The sequence below is a fragment of the Passer domesticus genome, chromosome 12, assembly GCF_036417665.1.
Source record: "Passer domesticus isolate bPasDom1 chromosome 12, bPasDom1.hap1, whole genome shotgun sequence".
Taxonomy (NCBI): Eukaryota; Metazoa; Chordata; class Aves; order Passeriformes; family Passeridae; genus Passer; species Passer domesticus.
The window spans coordinates 10,373,383-10,395,134 of record NC_087485.1 but is presented as its reverse complement, the minus strand read 5'-3'; the positions used below and the strand labels follow the sequence as shown (position 1 = coordinate 10,395,134).

The 21,752-nt window shown below is 36.7% G+C and overlaps 1 protein-coding gene across 13 annotated transcripts in view; it reads left to right on the top strand.

Moving 5' to 3' along the window:
- Positions 1-21,752, top strand: part of FTO (FTO alpha-ketoglutarate dependent dioxygenase) — a 223,090-nt gene that overhangs the window by 99,368 nt on the left and 101,970 nt on the right. The gene's annotated exons all lie outside the window — the stretch shown is intronic.

The window sequence follows — 21,752 nt, the reverse complement described above, 5'->3', positions numbered from 1 at the left end:
TAGTCAAAAGTATTTTTAAATCAGATTTTTGTTATTTAAATTTGTCGTTTAACTGGCATGATTTTTTTACCTGCACTAACTAAAAGTACATCTCTTGTATCTTGCTGGTGTAGTTCCTGAAGACTCTGAGTTTGCTTTTAAAATATATCTGTAGATTTTGGGTCTGACACTTGGGTATCTTTTCTGCTTCACATAATTACAGCAAATGAAACTGAAACATTTTAGAAACTTTAGATAAAAATTGAACATAATTACACATAATTATTTTACAAATTACAGGTTGTACTTAATAAGTTTGCATTCCAGTGAGTATGGAATGTTTGCTTGTATGCTACTCATTTAAGGTTTCAGAGTAAGCTGGCTCTAAAATATTTTCCGTATTATTCTGTGGGATTTAATTTTTTCTTCTTGAACAATTTAAAGGATTTTTATGGTGGCTTTGTTGGGTTTTTTAAAATTTTTTTTTCAGCTGGTTGGGTTATTTGGTAGTTTTTTTGTTTGTTTTGTTTTTTTATGCAGGGGGGGGTGTTTCTTTGGTTTTTTGTCTTCCATCACCATGCTTACTAAATAATGCAAATGTTTTAGCTGTGTTGGAAACACAGGAAATCACTTAAAGTTTTTCTGTGGGACATGTGCATCTTCATTATGAAACACAATAGAAAGCTTCTAATGAGTGGAACACTTTTTAGAGTTTATTTTGTCTAACAGTTATTTCCTAATAGACAAAGTCACCAGCAGTCATGGCAGTAATGAGTGATTTAGGAGTGCTGTGGCTTTCAGTGTGCCTGGCCCCACTTGCTGCTCACAGGGAGCTCTGGGGCTGGGGCCAGGGCTGCAGCCTCTGACACAGCAAAGCTGCACCTCTTGGGGGTGGCAGAGGCACAAGCAGATGAAGTGCAGGCCTTCTTAAAACTAAACACCTGAAAGAAAATATCAAGAGCATTGTGCATTGAAAGTTCTGAAAGAAAGTGTCCTTTGAGTATTAAATATCCATAATCCTTTTTCTTTCTATTTGATGTTTCCCATCCCAGTGACCTATCTGGGAGTCTCATCCATATGATCTGCATAAAGAGGCTGTTACCATACACCTCACTTGGCTCCATCAAAGCCTCAGCTCGGTGTCTGGAATGAAACACTGGCTGTGGCAGCCATGGAGCACACGGTGCTGAAAGTTATAAAACGTCCACCGTGGTACGAGCAGGGCTGCCCATGTTTTAGAGATCAGTCTATTGTGTACTTTGGAATTACATGAGAAAAATGTGCTTGGACAGGAAATAATTAGCACTTGTCAAAGGGCAGGCAATAGGTTACAGTACTTTACTTTCAACAGGCTATCAGGGGATCAGCTAGATTAGATAATAGAATTTTTTTCCTGTGGAAGTTAAATACAGATGACTCTAATTACCTTACATTGTGCATTAGAGAGCAGATTATGAACAGTACAACTTCAAGAAATTTAGGTCAATGAAGGGAGGGCAGCTGGCAGAAAACTTCACTCTGCACTTGGTCTTTGTAGAGGTATGTAGTCATTCTGTTCTTGCTTGTGTTTTATTTGTGTCATTTACACCTGAAATAAAACAAAAACAACCAAAAACCTGGTAACACAAACTGACTGAACTTTTGGAAATTTATCCTTTCCCAGAGAAAGGCATATGAACTCTTCTGGTATGTAGCTACTCAGTTAAAGCATATTCTTCTGTTATTTACTTTAAGTTGTACCAGTGTTTCTGCATATTAATGAGCTGAAATGACTCTTTAAGATTTTATTTCAGCTTCACAGCCCAAAACTCACGACAATGTGCTTAGTGTTGCACTCACCATTTCATAGACTTGTGATGCAAAGATGTCATCAGTATCTTAAGTATCTGAGTAGGTCTTCCAGGGATTCAAGTTGTTCTCTGAGTGGTAGTGATCCAAAGTACTTCAGGTAGGACTCAATGAATGTCCCCTGAGTGTTAACAGAAATGGTCCAGAGTTTCCAGAGCCCCAGATTTGTTTATACTGCGTGATAGTGCCTGATGGACAGGTTGTTATAGCTGTTAAAGAGCTGCTCTAGCCCTTTGAACTGACCCCTTCTTGACCTCTGCTTACAGAAGGTCACTGCTCAGCTTATAAAGTGAGGGGAACCTCAGATTCTACTGTAATAAACAGAGGGTGAAGGGAACAGCTGTGAATTTTGGACTAACCGTGCAAACCTGGATAGACTTTTTAGGGTCACTGTATGATAATGAAAATTGTTACCAAATTATATGGAAATTTAACAGCAATAGTGGGAAAGAGAGGGTGGAGTCTAATGCATTGGGTTTGATAAATGAAGTGTGAAGTTACCCATCTGGCTCTAGACAGCCCTCTTTTTCTCTACGAAAGGGAAACATTTAAAAATAACCATGGTACATCTAGAATCAATGACCCATACAGAGAGCTGGAATAGATCAAGATTTAATGGTGACTGTGGAAGAAATTATCATTTGAAAAGTGAGACAAAGGATGAGAAAGTACAGTTCAATATCTGCACCTGATTCATTTTTTAAAAAGGCTTTAATATTTTTCCCTGTTGATGATGTTATTGACTTTTTTTTTTTTTTTACTTTTTAACTGGAACCAGAAAAGTTCTTATATCACAAAGAAACAGGGGAAAAAGACAAAAGTACTTGAATTTCAAGAGAGAATGTTGCACTTTTCCTGATCAGGAAGTGCCTGAGAGAGCTGAGCTACAGTTAAATAAAATTGTAGCTCTTATTTCTCCTAATAGAACTTGTATCATGTTAGGCTAGCATTGTCTTTACTGCTTGTATGACATACTGCACTTAATTGGTAGTAGGTTTTTGTTGTATTTTTCATAGACGTACATTTACTACCAAACTAATTTGTCTTCAATAAATCAACAAGAGATTAATTTAAAGGGTAGTGTTTAACTGCATTGAAAATATTGACTGCTAGGAAAAAAATATGGTTAGTTAAACCTTTGCTAAAGTATGGAGTTTCCAAGTGGAAAAATTAGTCCAAAATAGTTTTATTATTACACAAACTCTGATGTCCATTTTGCTATTTCCCTCAGTGAAATTGTGCCATTTCTCTTAGGAGAAATTCAGCCAGATACTGGAAAATGTAAAGTTTGAGACAGACATAATGAAGTGGAAATTTTGATAGAATTATTTATGATTGTTGGATTTTCATAGTTGTGCTACTTATCCAAATTCTGAAACCTTAACTTCTCTCTAAATAATCATCTAATGAGAAATGGACATAGTGAATAAATAATCTGTACCAAAGTAATCACAAAATTCTTCTGCTTCATGAGATAAACAACAGAAAAGTGTTAATTGATTATATCTCATAAAAATCAATAACTTATAACCTTGCATCATTAAAATAACACAGTAAAAAAAAATCTCTTTTTATGGGGTCACTCTGTAACCCATAATATTTTGTAGACTGGGCCACTGTATTTCTAGAATTTTTATATTCTTGCATTTTGCATGGCAGTGGAAAAAGAACCTCTTACTTGTGACAAATCATGTTAGTTTCAGGTTTCAAGTCAGATGTGAGCTATAATTCCTCAGCATTTTTTGCCTTTGTCAAACCCCTTCTTAGATCTCACAGTTTTATATAACAATTTAAAGGTATGTATTTTTTTTCTAGTTACAATGAACACTTATTCTACAGAAGTAGTCTTAGCTCTCAACAGTGAAATCTGGATTTTTATGTCAATTTTTATATAGGAATGTAAATTATAGGGACCTAGTGAGGAAATTGAGTCCTAATCTGGATGACACTCTTCAATTCTATAATAAGAAAAATGAAGAATCTTAGAGTGGAAGCCTAAAATATTGTGCATGTTAAATAAGATGCAAAGTGGAAGATTTTATCTATTTTATTTTCTGTTTTGAAGAAAAAGTTCATTTTTTCTTCTTATGCCTAACCTCCTTATACCTTGGAATTTTAGATCATAATTAAGGAGTAATTGAGGTAGATTTTACTCTTTTTAGCTTCAGTAGAAGGTGGTGTTGATGTAAAGAAGGACTGTGTTTCCTCTGTAGTTTAAGAAGTAAACATGAGCTTTGGGAAAATCGGGTCTTTTTTTCTTTTGTGTCACAGGCTTTGTCCATTTTCAGGAACTCATGAATGCTGTTTTTCAAATAAAATGGGATAATACCAGTTCAAAGACTGGTTGAAAAATATGGAATTTTTTTTAACTCCCACAGACCTGGCTGGATGATAAGTATATGAAATAATGTGAACTCTTCACAAAATACTACGTTAGGAGCTGCACCAGTTCCCAAGATTTTACAAACTACAGAGGTGTCAAAGTGTGTCAGAGAGTGGGGGGAAGTATTTGTGTTGTTTAAGACTTGTTGTTTTGTGTAACAGACATGAGAATCTCAATGAGAATGACAGATTTTTTTGTTTTCCCATGTTGTGGAATCCAGTATCTACAGTTCTTACATTAGTAAGGACCTCAGTATATACAGCTATATGCTCACCAGTGTGTTTTCTGGTAACAGTTGTCCTCTCTAGACAATGGGTCTCAGTAAGTCAGCAATGAGCATACTCCAAAATTTTGATTCACCATTTTGGAAATCACAGGGAGAAAAAGAGAAAATTATATTTGGATTCTTTGACATGGATACTTTTGATGTATGTGCGTGAATACTCCTTAAAAGAAGAAAATGAAACTGTTCAGCACCAGCGTGTAAGCTTAAACCAGGTTTTCAGAACATAAATATATTTAGACAGTATGCAAAATGTAAATTGTGGCTGAGTAATCCTGAATACTGTATGTTAATCAAGAGGATGCTTTGAGACAGACTGAAAACCAACCTTGCAGCTTTCAAATGAATGGAGAAAACACTGCAACGTGGATGAAGTTGTCAGGTCTCCTGCTGTAGTTATGCTTAGACATCATCTGCCTTGATTGACCTTTGACTTTTCTCCAGTTGCTTATTGCCAGGTTTCTTTTGCTCCTCGTGACCCTTCCTGTTTTCTGCCTCTGTCTTTCACCTGTGTTCCTTGTATGGAGGAGTCTTTGAAGCAGCCAAGCTTGGGATCAATAGGTACAAGTACTCTTCAGAACAATGGAAATGCAGCTTGATTAAATGCTGCTGTTTAGCTGTTCCTTTGAAACTGTCTTGACCCCTTACCCTTGGAAAGACTATGTGTTTACAAGCTGTGGCTATTTGGAGAAAATCCTGCCCCTTACCTTGTGATGTCACTGTATACACAGACATATGGTGCAAAAAAAGTTACGTGGTGCAGCAGCCTAAACCAAATGGTATTATAGGGCAGGCTAAGAAAAGTTACAGAACTTCAGCTCTGTCTTTGTGTTAGACTCTGTCATTAAGGCACTTCATAGGGATTGTTTACTCTAAAATTAAATTTTAGTTTAATTTTAATGGTTCACTTCTGAAATCCATAGACAGATGCATCATCTTATACCTGAGTAACTACCAAATGAAACTGCTTTGATATTTTTCTTTTTTGATTTAATGATTTTTTTTCTTCTTGTGCTAGATGAGTTTTTGAAATAATTCAATGGCAGTTCCAAAACTGGAAAATTACACAAATTTAGTCCTTATTTATAGTGCAATTAAAGCTTCCAAAAAATGTGATAAAGAATTTTCCCACTCTATCAGAGATTATTCAGTTATTTACGATTTTTATGTTTGGTTTTACTTGGACAGGCTTTTAAAGTCAGCATGGGTGACATTTCCTTATTTATGTAAGCTTTCATAATTGCAGTACAAGAAAGATAGATAGTGTTGTTTTTCCAGTGGCTTGACAATGATTTGTTCACTACCTTTGGGAGACCTGAATGCTGGAAATGGAGATTATTGCATTTCCAGGCTGCAGGGTACTGGAGATTGACTAGATCACAGAGGTGACAAATTTATAATCTGTGGAGACCAAGTGTTAGCCACATCCTCAGACAGCTGAACCACAAAGTAGCATTAGCATCTGCTGTCATCCTTTCTGTAGGAGAGAATGGTGTCTACCAGAGGCAGTGGAAAAGGAGAGAGGCTGGGAGAGTTCAGTGTGTTTTACTGTGCTCTCTAGCTGCCCATATGAGATAAAGACCTGGTGTTACAAACTAGGGATAAGGTGTGAGTGGTCCAGTGAATGAAAAATTATCATAGATTTATTTTACTTACACTGAGTTCTATTTCTTCTGCAGTATCCATTTATTCCTCCCTTTGCCTTCAGCAAAATGTGCTAATGTCATGGTATGTAACATCCATTAAACTACTGGCAAACTTACTGTGAACTCAAAACTATGTCTAAAACTAGGCATTTAAAATTAAAAGAGTCTGAAGACAGAATTCTCTTTTCTGTAAAAAAATAGAAACAGGACTTTAATGATTTTTAGTACTATTATTGTCACAGCTTTGTCTGTCATAATGCTGAATTAAATATTTAATTTGGAGGTGTGTAAAATAATCTGTATACATTACCAGTGGTGACAAAACAGAGGGTAACTTCAATGGTTTACCCAGCCAAATGGTGCTGGTCATGTCACACCACGAGTGTAAGTGAGCAGATGCTTATGTAAGTCCATGACTTAAGTCTTAAAGGCTGTCAGCCTTGTGTTAATAAAGTTTTTCCACCTATACAGAACTTGATGGCTCCAGAGATTGGCAGTGAAATACAAAGCCTTTTGTTTTCAGGTCAGCAGTTTAAATGTGGTTCAGGTAGGTAGTGCCAAAGAGGATTCCCACTGGGTGTCTGTGTTTGATGGCCTATGTAAAATGCATGGGTTCTCCAGCCCTGGTGGGCAGGTGTGTGTATCACATACAGCAACTGCTACTCTGACACTAATTGGTACCCTTGCTGGCACTTCTGGAGCAGCCAAAAATTAAATGAATGTTGCAACTGAGCAAGGTGCTGTCAGTGCTGTGAGCAGTCCTGGCTGTGGTGGTGGTGAGCCAGTGAATGCCCTGGAACGCTGTGGGTGAAAATGAGGATCCGGCTGTTGCATTGCTCTGCAGTTTGCTTGCATTAAAGTTATGGGAGCACATGCAGATATGTGCTGGGACAGAGGGTGAATTCCTGGGCAATCTTAACAGGATCGGTGAGAGGGAAGTGCACAAGGAGGTCAAGGAATGGCTTGGAGATGTATAACTAATCTGAGAAACTAAGATGAACCGGAGAACAGGATTTGATTTACCTGCTTATTTTCACTGCTAATGAGATCTTTTGGGCATTTGAAGAGTTTGATTTGGCTACTATTATTTGTTCCATTTCTTTTATATGAATTTTCAATACTTAATGTATCATTGCTGTGGAATTATTAAATTATGAAATATGCTGATGTTTTAATATAGCTAAAAAGGGAACTTGGCATTTCTTAAGCTTAAGAGTTTCTGTAAAAACAGCGAACTTGGGGACCTGTTACAGAACATAAATTGTTCTGATATTTGAGAACATTTTATTTTGATAAATGACGACAACAGCCTCAAATGGGAATAGTGCTTAGAGCATATAATAATATATATTACTAATAATAATAGAAGAAAATCCTATTATAACTTTATGCAACTTACTTGAGTAACTTGGCCAACTGAGAACTCTTTCAGAGATATGCAGATATATGACATATAATTGAAACAAAAATTGAAACAATAATTGAAACAAATAAAAGGGAATCTTAAACAGTATCAAAAAGATTGAGAAACAGGGTCTCAAAATGCAGTTTGTGGGAGAAGCCAAGAAAAGTCTATTGAGTGTTCAAGTGAGGGCAGTAATACTAGGAGAAAAGAGTATTCTTTTGGAAAATGAGAGTTCTGAGAATTCTAAGAGCTACCAATAAGACTGTGTTCTCCTTTTTCTGCAAGGGTAAGCTGAATGGATTCATCAATTATGCCCACGATATGCTGGAGTTAGATTTAGTGCCAAATGATGCTGGAGCATGTTTTTTGTACAAGTTTGGACAATACTGTTAAATTTTTTGCCAGTTGTTTTTAGGCAAGTCAACATTTTCTCATTTTTATTTTCTCATATTTAATACTGCCAGCATTTGATCTTCCTGAGATATAAAGAATATTTTTATCAGAATTATTTTTGACCAGCTTGTTAACATGAATTTGAGCAAGTGCTCAGGAGAGGTGAAGCAATCCAAGTCCCCACTCCAGTGCAGGTGACTTGCTGGCTGCACAGCATGTTTATTGTAAGGCACAGTGTACTGCATAAAGATCTAAGTATTTTATATTAGACCATCCTGAAAGCACTTGAGGTATTTGCCCTTCTTTTTCTACTTGGAGATATGGATAATCCCCAAATCCAGGTGTGTGTTATTAGGGATTGAGGGGAAGGTTGGAGGAGGGGAAAGCAGGGGAGGAGAAAGTTTGAGAGGCAAGAGGGTGCAATATTGGAGGAGGTTTTAGACTGTTTTGCTTGCCTGTAGGTGACACTGTTGCATCATTTATCTGTACGTTTTCACGTATGTTGTCCAGGGACAAAAAAAAAGTTTCATTGAAATAATTTGAAGGATTCAAAAAAAATGTATTTCATTAATGATTCTTTAAGCCTTGGCTAGAGAGTAGTCTTGGATACAGGTACATGAATTGCATGTTCACCTTCCCAAAGATGGCAGCAGTTTATAATATTATTTCTGATTAACTAGCTCACTAGCTTTGCATCTTCAGTTCAGTATTCCCTTGAAAGGTGAGATTCTAAAAAATGGCTCTGCATGTTTCTAAAGACTAATGTAATAAGCCAAAATGATAATACACTGATTAAAAAAAAAATCTTAATTTGCTTCTAAGTTACAGCAATATAAAGTTAAAATGTTTTTCTTTGCTCAAGTCATTTAAATTAATAATGTGTGTCATTAAGTGAAATCTCACAGAGGATTTTTTTTTCTTTGCCATTAAGTCTTCTGGCTGCAGTGAAAATGAAATATTCTATGAGGCTTGAGCAATCATCTATCTCTGAGCTGCAGTGTGCCTGCTGCCAGATGTTCAGGTGCTGGTGCTGCTGCTTTGACATGTATATCTCTTCCAGGCAAAAAAAACAATATATACATCAGTCCAGGTGCAAGGTGGCCTTGCCAGCAAACCTGCCTCCTCCTAGCTGTGACACTCATCCACTCCCCGTCAGAGTGTGTACGTTGGAAGGGGATTGTAATTAACCCCTGGAAAGCATAGGTTTCACTAAAGTGATGTGCACAGTAATGATATTGTTAGCTTCCTTAATTTCCAGTTTCACCATCAATTATGCCATGTGTTTCATCCAGTTGGTGCTACCCTCCCAGTGTTAATTATAACCTACAAGACTGTTACAGTTAATTTTATGGCAAGCATATTGTCTCTTCAAGGCTCCACAGCAGCTCATAAATTATCTTGAAGGTAAAATGTAACTTGGGGAACTAGTTATGAAAATTCCATCCATCTCGCTTAGGAGGTGCAGCTGCTACTGTCAGCTGCCTCGCTGCTGCATTGTGAAGGAATTATGGTGGGTCAGGTTTAAGAGGCGAGGCCCAGGCTGTCACTGAGGAGAAAGGCTGTCCTGGCCCTGTCAGACAAGTACCTTCTGCCAGTCCCTTGTGGTTTCACTTTGCAGGCAGTAAAAGGCAGGCAGTGCAGGTGGATAGTCCCCAAGCTGTCTCTATTCATTACTTTACAGAAACTTGTTTTAGGTAGGCAGGTACGGAGACCTTTTCACTGTTGTCATAATGTTAGGCATCATCTGCAAAGTGCAAGATAGATAACTCTATAAATAACTCGCTGTTCTGTTGGGCTGGGCTGGTGCAGAAAAGATGATTAGCACTGTAGAGGCACATGAAATAGCTCGCTGGTTTGTAAAATGACTGTTGGTTTAATTGTAGCAATAGCTTGGTCTGGAAGAGCACATCTGTTCGCCTTTATTTCACATACACAATAAGAGGAGGTGCAATTTCACTGCTAAGTAATTTGTGTTGGAGTTTCATATTAAATAAATTAGCATGGGTTTATATGGGCATTATTTATGACATCTGTGTGTGTGTATCCTGGATTTTTTGCTGAAGGAATTGCAAACACTCATTTCTTAAAAAGAAATGAAAGTGGGGGGGAATAATAAAAATAAAACAGCCCATTGCTCAGAACAATGAGACTGGCATTCAGTGCTATTTATATTCTAGTAATACACTTTTATTATTGCTATAATGCCTTATTCTGCTCTTTGTAGCAATAACACAAACTACCATGGAATACAATGCCTTATTCTGCTGTCTCTTCCTTTAATATTTTGTATTTCAATAGTTTTAAATGCTGTTAAGCTTTGGGTGTTCCTTTAAGAATAAAACCAAAGTGCAAATCAAATTTCCTGAGAGGCTTTTTATTCTTCCACTCTTTTACCTTCCGAAAGGCCTTCTGTGTTTATGGTGTTGTTTCCTAACCTCATTTACAGCTGGGAGGGCACATGAGAAGGAATACTGAAAGCTGATACTTTTCCATAGGCAACCACTGTGCAGATGTGAATGTACAGACCCATTGTGAATGAGTAAATGTTATGAATTCAATTGAGGAGAAAATGAACACAATAATGAAAAACAGTGGGATAATTAATCTAAATTTATATTGTTTGTTTGTTTTGACAGTCTTCATTCAGTTTTAATTATTTTTGATTATTCATTATGCAGGGAAGAAAACATTTTCAAAATAGTGCTGACATTGTAAATTAGACTTGGTATATGTTTAAAAGGGGGAAAAAGGCTCATTAGAGCCTAAAAATCACTACATTTCTAATGTATGTTCTTTACTTCTTTTCCCTTGGAATTTACAGTAAATGTGCCTTGTGATACCTTTTAGAGTTCCATCCTTTTCCCAGAGTCAACAGCACACATTTTGGTTTATTCCCTGAAGAAACCACTACATTTCAATTGACCAGAACCCTGTATTTCTATTTGTTTAGTTTATTTAGAGGGAAGTTCTGCATTAGGCAGAGCCTTGGGCAAAGTGTACAAACAGGATTGCCTCAAGAGCAGACCCAGAGGTGTTGTTCTCCAAGTTCCTTTTTGGTGTCATCCTTTCCTTATCTCCTACAAAGGAGAAGGGAGGAAAGTCTAGGTTTGCTGGAATATCCCATTTAATGTGGGGTTGCTCCACCTGGTCATGTGTGTTATTATCTCCTGCACTGTAGGATGTCAGGCTGTAAACAGAGATTATCCATATAAACATTCCCAAAGCAAACCCTGTGTTGTGGGGCACTCCCAGTTAGGATCACAGCCAGGGGTACCTGCAGCTGCTGTAGTGTAATTCTCATGAGTTTGTGCTTGCCCAGAAGGCTGGGGACAGGAGAGGGGCCTGACAATTCAGATGTCCTCGCTGGTTTCTTAGGAGATAATTTGACTGCTATACAGTATCCAAAACTGTAATGTTTATTTTGTTTAAAATTATGTGAAAGTATCTGGATTATTGGCATCATCATCTCTTCCCAGCTTTATTTTGCACCATTGCAATTCTGCTGAGTTTGAGAGAGTTACTCTTGATTTGAGTTAGTGGGATTGAGAACGGAATTAGAGCATAGATCCTGATAAATATCCTTCACATTTTCTGGTGCTGGAATCTCAGACTTTGATTGCAATACTGTTGCGGAAAGAGGCACATCTGATTTGAGAAATCCTTGTAGCTTTAATTTGATACATAAAATAGTCATTGCCAAAGTAATTATCTTTTAAAGATAAGACAATTTTTATGCAATTGAAGGAGAGAACCTGAAAACCTTTTTTTTTTTTTCCAGAAAAAAGTGTCTTTATTTCTTAGCTCTTGGTCATCTTTGATAGGAAAAATCTGCACTTGTCAAGAAAACTCTGAAGTATAGAAAAATTGTTTTGTACAAAAATTGATTGAATTACCTGTAACATAATTGGAGAGAGAACAACTTAAGAGTTGGATCCAAACCACTTAGTTTCACAGGCAGACACATTTAAAAAATATTGCTGTCTCTTGCTTGACGTGACTCAATATGTTCTATTCTCAACCCAAGAAAAACTGAATTTTCTAAATAGCCTCAGTATTAATCATTAGATTGCCAAAAACACTTGGAAAACAAGGATTTGAGGGATTGTTTTTTTACTTTATTCTTATTTATGGCACAGAATTTAGACTTTTGTTTGATGTAAAATAAGTAATTTAAAAGACTGCAAACTCAAATATTTGCCAGTTAAGTGCATTATCAGGCAAAATAATTTTTAAGAATAAAAATAACTGTAGCTCAAATATACATGAATATAAAAGGGATTAAAATCTGTGATAGGTTGTCCAGATCAGTGTTGAAGCTTGATGCTTCAAAATGTATAAAGAAATGGTGATTTTAATATTATTGTAATAAATAAAAGAATGGGGGTTATAATTTTCTGCTTGTTAATAGTTAATTTTATGCTCAAGTAGCAAGGGGGAAAGCCTTTGTGCAGTTTAAATCTAGTGAAACCATTGGAGTGCTGAATGCTGTTTGCTTGTTCAGTTTGCCCATGAAAACAAGCCATCAATACTGCTTCTCTCTCTTGCTGTACTCAAATATAAGACGTTTTGGTGTGAAATACATTTTATAATATTTTATTTCAAAATGTTCCTACACCTGGCTCTTTTTTTACTCTGAGATGGAGAATCACTGTTCTTCACTACCATTTTAGGGCCTTCTGACCTGTTTTTTCTCTAAGACAGCCATTCTACCATTTGTCTTGGCTGAGAAACAGAAAACTGAGTAGGATTGCTTGACTATCATAATACTGTGCAAATTTAATTGTGTAATCAAAGTTACATGATTAAGAAACAAGATGTTGATATGCATTTCTTTCCTGACTCAGCAGAAGTATGAAACAAGATAATTTCATTTATAGTTTTTGAAGGAAAACAGCTTGAAACAATATAAATAAAATTATGTATGTGAGTTTTCACATGTTGAAAGCAAGCTACTCTGTTTCTCTGACTTTTAGCATGAATTCAGGGCCTCTTGTCATTCAGTGTGACTGCAGACAGGAGTACTTTGTTGAAGACATTCTATTGATGGATTTGGTCTATACTTGGAATTTCTTGCTGCGTACATTGTCTGTACAAGGAAATCCTCTTGGTATCTCAGAGTATTTTAATGCAAACAAAAATCTGGCCAAAACAAAAAAAAAATCCAGCAAAAGAAAACCAAACCCCTTAAATTTTATGATGTACCTATGTTTATGAAATATGTAACTTCTCTTTTTTCTCACTGGAATCTATTAGTGTATGCGTTAGCATGCTAGCATAGATGGTGATCTTAAAAAGTGTTGACTGATTTTTCTGCACACTCTTAATTGCTAACTGATATGGAAAAGTCTTCCTCCAATTTTTGCTAATTCTTATTTTTATTCTACAAAAGAAACAGCATGTAAGAAAACAGCATGCTGTCAAATATTAAAAAAAAATTCAAGCAAACAGTTTTAAAAAATGTATCGATTATTATGAGGGGCAGTTGAAGATGAATACAGAAAAATAATTTTGTTTGCCTGCTCATTTTTTTGTTCAAAGCCTGGCCTTCATTTAAGCATATTATTTTTCCATGTCACACACAAAAAATAACCCTACAAGATTTATTGGCGTTTGTATGGAAAAAATGAAAGGATTTTCATGTTTTGTAAGAAACTTAATACACTCTCACAGATGGCCCAGCTCAGGTGTGATTTTAATTATGAGATAAAACAAAGCCCAACACAGTAGGAAGTAGTCTTAATAAACGGCCTGAAGCTTTTGTCTTCATGTGTCAAAAAGCCTTTTTATTGCGTGATGAAATTTTTTTTCCTAGCTGTTTCTAAAAATTGGTTGAAAAAAATACAAGGGCTTCCAAAGTTCAACTGAATTATTTTGGTCAAGTTAAAAAGAGGATTTTTTTTTTTTCATTTGTTCTCCCAACAAGTTTAGACTTCTTGAAAATGATAGAAAAAATGCATTGATAATATTTAAACCTGCAAAGACATAAATGCTTTATTTATAAGTAAAGTAATTTTCTAATTAGATGTTATTTTGTATTGCAGTAACGCAAACTGAGTATTTGCTAAGCTTGGCTTAAACGGCACTATGAGAAACTAATATTAATTTAAATCTGGCTATGGTGTTCAGCCTTCATTATTAAAACACAAATAGTATGATCCTGTTGTTAAATATTACTAATATATTATAATAATGTTGTACTGTCTTTCCCTTAGTGGGGAATTATGAGGACCTCATGTTAGGACCTCAGTGTCCTGACATAGTTAATTATCCATAGATAATGGTTTTCAGCAGTGGCTGTTCTGATCATCACAACCTCACAGTTAAGGGCTTAATAAATATTTGCAGACTCAGGTGCAGAGCACCTACGTCCTCCTCAGCAGAAGCAAACAGCTGTGGTTGCCTTCCTGTGCCATACATCACCCCCAGCCCCTCATTTGTCCTGGCAAACCTAATGGTGCAAATGGCAAGTTTTATGTCCTGTGCTAGACTGGGGTAATGTTTGCTGCAGAAATGCTAGCTTACCTTCCAGGAGTCATCTGTCTTTTCCAATGCAGAAATATCTTAGGAAGGTGAGACTTCTGGGGTTCATTACTCCAGTGCTGCGTGTATTGATAACATTATTTTAAACTTCATTTTAGAGTGTATGACTGCTATCACCACCCATGCTGGAAGGTGGAAAACTACAACCAGATGGTTCACAATTGAAATCTGTATCCACGAGCTTACTTTTAGGGGACAGTTATTTGTAATAATTATTTTAATTATAGGACAGTGAAGAGCTTAATCATAATGAGCTTTTACAAGTAATACAGGTTAGGGATTTTTTTTTTCCTGTGGTTGAATACATCTCATGGGAGGAAGTACCCATAAACTCCAGGTTGCTCTGCACCACCTTAAATTAGGGCTTGGAACATTGGATGGTTCTTTCATAACATCCCAACTGTAATTGCTGTTGAATAATGGAGTGGAAGGAGGAAACTCTAGGTTTATGTATGTGGAACTGAGCCATGTTCAGACAGAGACATTCTAGAAATGAAATAACTTCCATGGTCTTTGAGGATTAGTAGTCAGTGAGCTTCTCTGTCTAACCAGTTACAATAGAAATCATATTTGAAATGCTACTCAAAACCCCTTTGGCATTCAGTCCAAAAACCCACCAGCTTAACTTCTTCATATTTTTCTTACGGATTTCAATGCTTTCAGCAAAGACCCTAAAGGGAAGTTCTTGGGTTTTTTCCCTAGACATTTTTAGTCTCTGCTTCCTCCTTGCCTTGCCATCTATGCATCATTGGTCCTCATTCTTTTCCATTTTTGGATTTTTAAATCTTGTCTGGTCATATTCATCGTGTATCATGTATTATGAGGGGGTATAATATAAGGAGTAATTTATAATAAATTAATAATGACGTGGTTTTTGACCATGTGCTGATTGAGGAAGCATTTGGAAGAATACTTTATGGTCCATATTCTACAGAATGCATAGTGCAGTTTAGGCATTGAAATGATCCTTGTCTATCCTGTTCTGTACTAAGCACTCTGATTCTCAGATATTCTATGAAATCAGCTATTGCTGAGCAGGGGAAGCAATCATGATTGACTTGTGTGGGTTTCTGTGTAGCAGGGATCCTCTGCATTGGTTACCCTATCTCTCAAACACTTCTAACTGGTATCTGGTTGTCAAACACACAAATTTTATTATTCTTACCACTCACAAACTGTAGTGACTATAGGAAATCAGTGTTAATAGTACTTCTGAGCTTTGTGTTTCAGTTGAAGTTGTGACTATGGTGTTGCTTATTCAGTTATGAGTTTGGTACAAATCTAGAGGAAGGCATTTTCGTTCTGATGTGTGCTGGTTGTCTTTGCTCCTGGTTAATCCAACCCTGGTGATTGACTCTGGGTGAAACACAAGCTGGCATTACTGGTCTGTGCTGCACTCACAGATGCTGCATTCTCCTTCTGCTCTGGATGTAACATGTCACTAACCTGGCCTGGCTATCTCGCCAAGAAGTTATTAATATCACATAAAAACCCTAAAGGAAACAAAGGGTGCTGTATTTCAGTGGTGATAGACTGTTAGCTCTAAGTGTTATGTCCCCATCAAACAGAAGATGCAATGCCGGTTCTCACTTTCCCTGAACTTCTAATGGTACAAATCAAAAAGTTACATGAAAAACACAGACGTGACTCCAGGATTAAAACTCAGCATTGGTTTAATTTAATCATATTCCTTTCTGATTGTGTGCTCTTTAAATTCTGTTCTAACTATTCTACTGGTAGCCTATGTCCCTTTGAGTCATTAACAAAATGTAACTGATCTTCATCTGGTTGGTTGCAGAGGGTGGGGGGGGTTTAATCTTCAAAATAATCAAGCTTTTGGCTCATGAAAGTAAATGTTTTCGATCCTTTGTTGTCAGATACCACAATTTTCTCCACAGCAAACTTAGATGAAACAGAAAACTGATACACTGAGCCACTGGAATTGCAGTCTTGTAATTTAGAAATATCCACTTTATCCTTTATAATTCACTAAGATTCTTCAGTCTGAATCTGATATAGGTAGGAGCCAAGACAAACAGTAACCATTTATAACTGTTCAGAACAGTTTGGATTTCACTAGAATGTAAAGCCAAAGAGTTCTTGGCTTTGTTTCATGTGTCTTACAAGGATAGAAAGTATATTTAAATTGTAGTATTCACCATAGCTGCATGTTTCTGTAGTATCTGCAAGCTTTTATTTTCAGTATTATAAAGATGTGAAAATATTTTACTCTAAAATTTCTCTCTTTAGCAGCTGAAGGACTTGATTTAAGGTTCTTTAACTTGCTAGAAATAGTGTATACAAAAAGCTGTCTGCAGTCCTTGAAGCAGGAGTGAGAATGCAGTGACACCCGGGGTGCCATACATGTGCTTATATGAGGAAAAGGGCAGGTGTGCATCCCTTCGGTGTGGGGCATTGCCCTGGAGTGCTGACACCTATTAAGGGTTTTGATCCTTCAGAGCACTCCTGGATTCACAGCTGACTTGCTGGGCTTTTAAAGAGCAAGTACTGCAGCACAGAGTATTTGCAGGACTGAGCCATAAAATTGCTTTTGTGATTTACTTGTTTTCAGGGTATTTGCCAAAGAATAGCTTTGAGTGAGGGTTCCAGTTGCACAGGACACAAATGGAAACTGCATTTATTTTGCCTCAGGAGTTTTAGTCCTAGAATTATAAAAGCTATCAAAGCAGACTCTGCCCCTCAATTTAGTATGTCACTGACCTACCACCCAGCATGTGTGTGCATGCACACCTGACTTCCAGGTATGTGTGTGGAACTGATACACAAGGAGTCCTTCTAGTGAGGAGAGTTTACCAGAATATCATTCAGAATTGGTCTTGTCTCTCCCTGTCCTTCTGAATAATAAACTTAAGAATCAGAGCAGCAGTGAAATTTCTCTGTACCTCCAGAAAGTTTTTTTTAGTATAGGTTAAACTATGTATTCTACCTTATTGTACATTTTGAAATTCCTACATGAATTGCCAAAATATATGTGACAATGAAGAAGAGAGAAGCCTCACATTTACAAAATCCATGCTGGGAAGGCATTATGGCAAAAACATTGTAGTACTCTTCAGAGCTGAAATTTGTGAAATGTTTTGCCCTGGATCTAAGTTAATGGTGAGCTTTCCACATCTGGGGTCAAGCACCAGCAAAAGTTGTGTTTTCCTTAGACATGAGCTGGGCTGGCATTTCTGACAGACGTGTAAACAGATGCAAGCCTTGTTGCTAATGACAGGTGATTATAAGTGGCGTGGGTGCCAAGGTAATTAAACCATGCCTTGACAGGAACATTTGGTGAAATGGTATTTCAGCATTAGAAAAATTGTTGCAACACTTTTTTTCCCTGCTAAGCTATAACCTGAATATCATTCATTTTGATTCTTTGGCCACAGTGCTCCCAAACCTGCTCCCTGCTTTATGTACAGAAGTATTGAGAAATGGCTGAATAGCACCAGTACATATCAGTGGGGTTTTGGAGCTTTGAATTGAAGCATCTGCTTCTAAGAAGGCTTTTAGCATATAAATACAGTATAAAGTCCAGCATGGAGAGATTGGTGATATATTATCTTACTTTATGACAAGATAATGGTTATTGTGCCAGATTTATTAATGGCTGAATTATTGTGCTACTGTTTGTCATATATTTCTTATTGGACATCTTAACTGCTTTTACTGCTGTGAATTGTAGTTTCTAAATCTATTTAAGATTTTTTTGTACTTCACAATGAAATACAGTTTATTCTTAAAGTGAAAATAATGGTTGCTTTAGAAGTAATGCACTTGATATTAGAACTTTTATGAACTTCAGGCAGTATCTTCTCAGTTCTTCATTCTGCAGTTTCATAGTTCAAGATGACTTTATCTTTTCCATTCCAATTTCTGTAGCTGATAGTGAATAATGCTAAAGTTCTTTATTGATCTCAGAATTCCAAGCAACCCTTTATTTAAAATATTCACTCACATACTGCATCAGAGCAGTGCAAAAATTCAGTTTAATCCTATAAATTAATCAAAATTGATTTAATAAAATATGAAAGATCTAGTTTAGGGATATTTTTCCATTATTCTGTGTGAAATTCATTATAATCATAGGATGGAATCTAACTGTTCACATTATTGATGTTCCTTTGGTTTTTGCTTCAGCCTTGAAGCAATAAGTGTTTAATATAATAATCTCAGCTGAAATTCTAGGCTTCTACCAAATTTGGGAGCAGAATTTAATCCTGTTTATTTTTCGTTCAGGGCACTCAGGATGGAAAGAAATTATTCCTCTCTGCTGGTTGGTCAGGACATCATTAAGCAGTATAATAAACTACTAAAAATAATCAGTTGTAGCTAATACAGTCTTAACATGTGGGCTGGGTACTTAGCAAAGGGTCTTTGTAATCTAGTAACTTTTAGTTTAAAGGAGGTTCTTAAAAATGTGATTTTAAATATGGTTAAATCAATTTTCACATCAGTTACTTGAAGAGATGAAGAGATTAAATGATTTGTTAATACCCTTCTTCAGCATTCTTACAAGAAGGTAAAATTGAACTAAACCCATCAAGATGACAATGAAATTTTCAATGTCTTTTGTTGCTTTTTTTTTCTTTCCCCTATCACCCAATTCAAGTCTCTCAACTTTCCATCCCCTGAATTCTAATCCATATGCTAACAGAATGTTGATGTTCAGTTAATACAATTGTAGGATTTTAAGCCTGAGAAAGATCCTGTAAATAATTTGTTTGGTCCAAAGAAGCTGGCTTGACTGTATGTGATGAATTCAAGTGTGGCAGAGGTGAGTGGTGTGCCTGTCAAATGCTGCAGCAATGACCTAGCAAAGTGTAGGAGTTTATCTACAGAAAAAATAAATTAGGGGATCACTTGTAAGGATTGTAAAGTTGAGAAGTGAGAGGGTAACTGGCATTTTTGCATTTAGAATTTCTATGTACAGGAGTGTTTCAGAGGTTAGAAAAGCTTGGCTCTGTTCCATCGTCTTCAGTGAAACAGAAAGTGTGCAAGTTGTGCTCCTGTTACAGTTTGCAGCTTATAAGTAAAAAAGCAGTAGCAGAAAGAAAAGGATTTGGATGCTCATAGTTAAGGGAGGTGTAGTAGTTGTAAAGCCTATCCGAAACAAAATCAGTGTCTTATTGAGGTCTAGAATTAAGTGTGTGTTTATACATAGAGCTTTTTCAAAGGATTTTAGTGTTATGTGCAAGTAACCTTGGAGCTGCCAGTTCATTTTATTTCTGATGTTGCCTGCTAGTCCCTGAAGCAGATAAACTATGGATTTTTTTTGATCTTCCATTTGCTAGGCTTTCGTTATATTGTGGTTACAGTCACAATGTCAGCACATAAAATGTTAAACATCACTGGTCTGAAAGAAGCTTCCATTGTCTTCTACTTCTGGTGCCTGGGGATTCTTTGCAGCCTTGCAGTGGTGGTTCTGTCAGTGTAATATGTCATGAAGCATTTCTCAGTAATGACAGACATTGAATATGAGTGACAGGAACTCTGACCGAGTGAAATGGGTTCAATTACCAGAGATGTAGGGTTACCTGAGATAAAACCAAATGGTCCAATTGTGCTCAGTTTTGACCCTGTGACTCCCAACTATCCAGCAGCAAAGACAAATGGCTGATTAACCATCCCCTAGCCCTCCTTTTCTGTGATAAACTTGTTTGGATTTCCTTGTCTGAATAAAAATCTAAGTGTGGCATGTTTCTAAAAGGAAATATGATAGGAAAACAATGGGTACTGGTGCTAGTCATTTTCTTCTCTTACCGACACAAAACAGAAAGCTGTCATTCTATCTTGGAATATATCTAGGACATAGTGTCCAGAAATCAATACAAGATAAATGATTGCTCTCTTAACCTCACCTTTCTTCTGCTGCAGCGGTTACGTTGCTCCTGTTCACCTGTAGCCAACCTGACGCCAGAATAAATGAGAGAACCTGCCATGAAAAGTATCTTCTTGGGGTTTTTTTGTGTTGGAGGGTTTTTGTTGGCTGGGGGGGCAGGGGTTGCTAGTCAGTATTGAGAACTGTTTTACACTTGTTCTAGTCCAGTGCCTACAGCTCCCAGATAGAGTTATAGCAAGCTCCCTAATTAAACTGTCGCTGTCTGCCCTCACTTGACTGCCTTTACAAAGTCATTTAACTAACAGACATTCCTGACTATTAAAGCTAGGAGCTGCGTGTCTCCAGTGCTGGAGATAAAATGAATGAAATTTGTTAATCTCCACTGACACTTGATCCTAGATGTTGAGCTAATGCTGTTGCACCTGAACTTTTTCTTTATTGTAATTACTTCTCATGTTATTATTTCATGTAATAAATTGGAAGAAAATTTCAACAGGTATTAAATTATTCAAGCTGATTTATGGATGCTGAGTGAATATGACATTCATCTTGTGCATTCTTCAAAAGCACAATTCAGTGGATGTTCAGAGCTGAATTCAAGGTTTGCAGTAATAGAAAACTGTAGTAAGAGGATGTATTTCCTTCATCTGAAAGGAATGCCATTTTAAATTTAGCAATGAAGATAAATTTTGCCTTTGTGATTGTATCTACACTTAATTTAAGCAAATACTTTGATTCAAAATTTAATACGTTTTCAAATAGCACATCAAAAATATTGCATGCCATTGGTAGAATTAGAAGAGCTCAGATTACAGGATAGAATTCAGTTCTATTTGAAGGAACAAGCATTTTAAAGGAAGATTTGTGGCTTATTTTCCATCTTCTCTATTTGTTCAATGTTCTTTTTCTGTCACAGATTTTAAGTTCAGAAGGGACATTTAGACCATCTGGTTTGAGCTCCTCTGTATTTTAAGGAGTTGTGTTTCCCTTGGCTTTCCCTGTATTGAGCCAGTGGTTTATCTTTGGGTTTAAATGCATTTTTCAGAATGGTGTCCATTGGTTTGAGGATAGTGGGAAATGGGAATCTACCATTTCTCTGGAAATTGAGTCAATTGCTAATTAGCCTCACACCATAAAAATTCTTCTTTCTGTTTCTTATTGGAATGCTTTACTTCAGCAGCCTTTCTGTACTACTTCCTTCCTATTCTTTTTTACTGCTGGAAGGAAAAAACCCAACATTGGTGTCCAGTTCTTTCTGCAGAAGTATGTGTGAACTGCAGTCAGTTCAGACTTCTCTCATTCCCAAATTGGGCAGAGATCTAGGAGGGTGTGTACTTCATACAGGCCACAGGCAGGGCTGAAGCCATGGCTTCATAAATTTGTCATGACTTCTGCTGATTGCTAGGTGTTATCTGCCCCTCTGGCCT